The sequence below is a fragment of the Hylobates moloch genome, unplaced genomic scaffold, assembly GCF_009828535.3.
Source record: "Hylobates moloch isolate HMO894 unplaced genomic scaffold, HMol_V3 SCAFFOLD_26, whole genome shotgun sequence".
Classification (NCBI taxonomy): Eukaryota; Metazoa; Chordata; class Mammalia; order Primates; family Hylobatidae; genus Hylobates; species Hylobates moloch.
The window spans coordinates 5,049,184-5,055,183 of NW_026652301.1; the positions used below are offsets into that span (position 1 = coordinate 5,049,184).

Consider the following 6,000-nt stretch of genomic DNA (forward strand, 5'->3'; position numbering starts at 1 on the left):
ACAATGAGAACTATGGAACACTGCTCAAAGAAATCAGGGATGACACAAACAAATGGAAAAATACTCCATGCTCATGGATAGGAAGAATCAATATCATTAAAATGGCCATACAGCCCAAAGCAATTTACAGGTTCAATACTATTCCTATCAAATTACCAATGATATTTTCCATAGAACAAGAAAAAAACTATTTTAAAATTCATATGGAACCAAAAAAGAGCCTGAATAGCCAAGGCAACTCTAAGCAGAAAGAACAAAGCTGAAGGTGTCACACTACCCAACTTCAAACTATCTATAGGGCTATAGTAACCAAAATAGTGTGATACTTGTACAAAAACAAACATAGACCAATGGAACAGAATACAGAGCCCAGAAATAAGGCTGCACACCTGCAACTACCTGATCTTTGACAAAGCTGACAAAAACAAGCAATGGGGAAAGGATTCTGTATTCAATAAATGGTGCTGGGATAACTGGCTAGCCATATATAGAAGACTGAAACTGGACCCCTCCCTTACACCACATACAAAAATCAACTCAAGATGGATTAAAGACTTAAAGGTAAAACCCAAATCTATAAAAACTCTGGAAGATAACCTAAGCAATACCATTCTGCACATAGGAACAGGCAAAGATTTCATGATGGAGATGCCAAAAGCAATTGCAACAAAAGCAAAAATTGACAAATGGGATCTAATTAAAGAGCTTCTGCGCAGCAAAAGAAACCATCAACTGAGTAAATAGATAATCTACAGAATGGGAGAAAAATTTTGCAAACTAGGCATCTGACAAAGGTCTAATATCCAGCATCTATAAGAAATTTAAACAAATTTACAAGAAAAAACAACCCCATTAAAAAGTGGGCAAAAGAGCATGAACAGATACTTTTCAAAATAAGACATACCTGTGACTACAAACATATGACAAGAAGCTCAACATCACTGATCATTAGAGAAATGCAAATCAAAACTGCAGTGAGATACCATCTCACACCAGTCAGAATGGCTACTGGTAAAAAGTCAAAAAATAACAGATGTTGGTGAGGTTGCAGAGAAAAAGGAATGCTTATACACTGTTGGTGAGAATGTAAATTAGTTCAACCATTGTGGAAAGCCATATGCTGGTCCCTCAAAGAGCTAAAAGCAAAACTACTATTCAATCCAGCAATTCCATTACTGGGCATATATACCCAGAGGATTATAAATAATTCTACCATAAAGACATATGCATGCGAACGTTCACTGCATCATTATTCACTATAGCAAAGACATGGAATTAACCTAAACACTCATCAGTGGTAGACTGCATAAAGAAAATGTGGTACATACACACCATGGAATACTAAGCAGTCATAAAAAATAATGAGATTATGTGTTTTGCGGGAATGTGGCTGGAGCTAGAGGCCATTATCCTTAGTAAACTAAAGCAGGAACAGAAAACCAAATACTGCATGTTCTCATTCATAAGTGGGAGCTAAATTATGAGGAATCATGAACACAAAGAAGGCAACAATAGGTGCTGGGTTCTACTTGAGGGAGAAGGGAGGAGGGAAAGGATAAGGAAAAAACAACTAATGGGTATTAGGTTTAATACCTGGGTGACAAAATAATCTGTACAACAAACCCCCATAACATGGGTTTACCTATATAACAAACCTCTACATATAACCCTGAACTTAAAAGTTAAAAAATAATAATAAATATTAAACAAACCATAGTTACTTCCCCTTTAACCCCAGACTTTACTAGTTGTTTTTGCATATTGTCTCAGTGCTCTGAAATTATCCTAGCCTATGTGTAAGAATGGGCAAAGCCCTCTTAAACAAAAATGGAGTTCGTTATGTTAGCTCTTTTGCTGTTTCACTGCTACAGCATGAGGTGGGCTCTTTTGGTAGCCATTGTTTTTTGTTTATCCAACAGCCATTCCTCACCTTTCTCCCTGATAAAAGAAATCTTATTTTATTGAGGCAGTGGGCAGAGACACCTTAATTTCAGGGAAGGTAGACTTATTCTCCAGCCCCAGGGAATGAATCATTATTAGTGTAAACCAGTAATTGTCATCTCATCCGTTTGGTCAATACAGTAATTGGTTGGGAGACAGTGGCAGAGTGGTGTGTGTTCCAGTTCTGGCCAATGAGAGATAAGAAAAAGCTGGTTGGAAGTTCTGGAGAGGATTTTCATTTTGGATTTAAAAAACAGAGTCTTGGGAAGTAAAAGCCGTGTGCTTGCTATTCCTTCCCTTTTTCTTCCTGCCTTGAATGGGATCATGTTGTTGGAAACAAAGCTCAGAGTCGCAAAGAAAATGAGCACTCAAACAAAAGATTTCTCAGCCAGGCAAATTTACTTCTGCAGAAGGGTGCTTCTCGCAGTTGCCACAAGAGCACACTGAACAAAGGAGGGAAAGGGTTTTTATTCCTAACGCAACTTGTCCCTACTACTGTGTTCTGTCCCTGTTGGCTGGAGTTGGACCACACAATCTAAACTGAACCCAATTGGCTAACTTGAAAGACAGCTTTGGTGGGAAGAGCTGTTACAGTGGGAGTGGTAAATTACAGAGTGAATGGCCGATGTGGGCTCTGCAGATAAGGACTGGTGGGAGAGTTGTTTACTGGAACCAGGAGCAGGGAGGCAAAAAGGATAAGGAAGTTGGACCTTGAAAGTAGAGACTAAGGAAACTAAACAAACTTAACTTTTGAAGAGGAACTTCTCTTGGATATGACAATGTGAAGATAGAAGCCTTGGAACTGTGTTGGCTATGCTGTGACCACAGGGCCAGGATTGGGGACAGGGAGGTCGCATTTCTATGGATAATGTGCTAATACCCAAAGATGTCAAAACAGTAAATTAGAAAGGGATTTTGCCTTTAAAGACCTTATGGAGCTACAGCCAACCAGAAACCACCTACTTCCAGTCTTGTTGTACAAGAAAATTAACATGCTTTTAAATATAAGCCTGTGGCTTTCAAAGTGTGGTCCTCTGACCAACAGCATAAAGATTATCTGGGAACTTGTTGGAAATGCACTTTCTCTGGCCCCACCCCAATCTCAGAGTCCAGTGATACTGAAGCATGCTCAAGTTTTAGGGTCACTGTGATCACAGTACGGTTTCTGTCAAAGGCATTCCTAGCTGAATCTTCATACAAATATGTGCAGACCAGTGAAGAAATCTAAAGTATTCCCTAGAAGTTGCTTCCTTGACTGAGTGCCTGATATTGGCTTTATTTCTTAATATTTATCTTTATTTTATAAGTAAGGCTATCTCCAGAGGGTGACTTGCTGTTTAGTGTTGGGGGGTTATATATGAAATATATTTATACATATATAGATTTTGTGTGTCCAAATTATATATATATATATGTATATACATAAATTGTTGTGTGAACCTTAATGCTTCCTTTTCCTAAATTGTGTTCTTGTCCTTGATAGAACCTTCACTTTCACTTTACCAGAAATCTCTCACTTCCTAGCATCATTCTAATACAATTTTATTTAAACATTAGTTAAATACTTCCACTTCCAGGTGACTTTTAAATCCATTATTTAAACGGATTATGAAGAAATATGGCCATCTCATAGATCTTCAGAATATTATCACTAACTACCATTACTACTAGGACACATTTTTGCATCTAAGGGTGAGAATGGGAAGCCATCTGTGCTTACACCGAGGACTACCAAATACTTTCAATCCACTTTTGGATCCCTGCGTGTGGTATTCTTATGGATTCCAAAGAAAAGAGTTGGTGGCTGAGCAGGTGTGAAGTCAACAAATCCAGTTTGTGGTGAGGCTCTTTCAGATAGCTCTGGGTCCCCTCTGATGGATACCATAAAGAGATGCAAGGTTGCTGGGGACATGGGATGAGGGCAGAGGGGATAGAGACCTTGTATTCCTCTGTGCTTCCTATCTCCCAGCTATCCAGGACCCAACTCTAGACAAAGCTAAATGAGAATTTTGCCAAAGACTCCTCACTTGCTTTCACTAGGACTCTTCTCCTTCCTCCCCCCATTATCCCCTCATCTTTTATTTTTGAATTTTATAAAAGATAAATGTTGTTTTATGGAGCAACGTCTCAACATCACTTTACTGTGAGAAGCTCTTTACATATATTATCTTATTTCATTTATTTTATCTAGTTTCCCCCATTTCAATTTTACTTGTTTATTCTTTAAGTATTCTGTCTCTATTTTGTTTTTCCTACTTTGTCTTTATTTATATTTCCATTAAAAATAGTACTTTCACATCCTTTTGAAATTATATTTATTGCTAGTTCAGCTTAGAATTTTTGTTTTTAATCCATATTTATATTTTTCATAAAAGACTAATAAATCCAGTTTTCTTTTTTTTTCCCCGCCCACTCCCCTCTCCACCTTAGCACCGCTCAGGCTGCACCATGCTTGCTGCGAGCTTCAGGCTCCTGCTAAGCTAGCGCCGCGTCGTCTCCCTTCAGCCGCCACCATGATTATCTACCAGGACCTCATCAGCCACGATGAGATGTTCTCCGACATCTACAAGATCTGGGAGATCTTGGATGGGCTGTACCTGGAGGTGGAGGGGAAGATGGTCAGTAGGATAGAAGGTAACGTTGATGACTCACTCATTGGTGGAAATGCCGCCGCTGAATGCCTCTAGGGCGAAGGTACAGAAAGCACAGTAATCACTGGTGTTGATATTATCAGGAACCATCACCTGCAGGAAACAAGTTTCACAAAAGAAGCCTACAAGAAGTACATCAAAGATTACGTGAAATCAATCAAAGCCCAACTTGAAGAACAGAGACCAGAAACAGTAAAATCTTCTATGACGGGGCTGCAAAACAAATCAAGGACATCCTTGCTAATTTGAAAAACTACCAGTTCTTTAATAGTGAAAACATGAATCCAGATGGCATGGTTACTCTATTGGACTACTGTGAAGAAGGTGTGACCCCATATATGATTTTCTTTAAGGATGGTTTAGAAATGGAAAAATGTTAACAAATTTGGCAATTACTTTGGATCTATCACCTGTCATCGTAACTGGCTTCTGCTTGTCATCCACACAACACCAGGACTTAAGCAAATGGGACTGATGTCATCTTGAGCTCTTCATTTATTTTGACTGTGACTTATTTGGAGTGGAGCCATTGTTTTTAAGAAAAACATGTTATGTAGGTTGTCGAAAAATAAAATGCATTTAAACTAAAAAGAAAACTAATGAATCCAATTTATATTTTTATTCTATTTTATACCTTTTTATTTCCTTGATCATTGGTCTAATTATTTTATCTTGTAATCGTTACATTCATATTTAATCTTGTAGTTTAATGTTAATATTTGCTTTTTTAAAATTTTCTCTCATATAATTTTACTTTAAATTTTTCTTTTCTTTTCTTTCTTTCTTCTTTTTTTTTTTTTTTTTTTTGAGACCGAATCTTGCTGTCACCCAAGCTGAAGTGCAGTGGTGTGATCTCAGCTCACTGTAACCTCCACCTCCTGGGTTCAAGCAATTCTCCTGCCTCAGCCTCTTAAGTAGCTGGGATTACAGGCTCTTGCCACCACACCTGGCTAATTTTTGTATTTTTAGTAGAGACAGGGTTTCACCATGTTGGCCAAGCTGATCTCAAACTGCTGACCTCAAGTGATCCACCTGCCTTGGCTTCCCAAAGTGCTGGGATTACAGGAGTGAGTCACTGCACCTGGTAAATTTTTCTTTCTTCATGAAGAATATTTATTTTACCTTGTGTTTTTTGCTAGCAAGAAATATGGGCTTGGGACCTGGCAGTGAAGAAAGCCCACATCCTCTGTCCCCACCTGCTTTATAGCAAAGAGTGCAACAATCTAACTAAAGGCAGGGTCTTTCTGCAATTACTCAGGATGGGGTCTCAGACTAAAGTGGTTAGAGATCCAAGGGCAGAGTGGACTTAGAAAATGTCAAACAATGGTACATCCAGATTACATATCATATATATGTTGGTTGACAATATAATCTTTATCACCTAAACACAAACACTCCTGAAGGTGAA

The 6,000-nt window shown here is 38.4% G+C and overlaps 1 pseudogene; it reads left to right on the forward strand.

Moving 5' to 3' along the window:
- The first annotated feature begins 4,436 nt into the window (after positions 1–4,436).
- On the forward strand, positions 4,437–5,091 carry LOC116463133 (translationally-controlled tumor protein-like; annotated as a pseudogene).
- Positions 5,092–6,000: the final 909 nt, after the last annotated feature.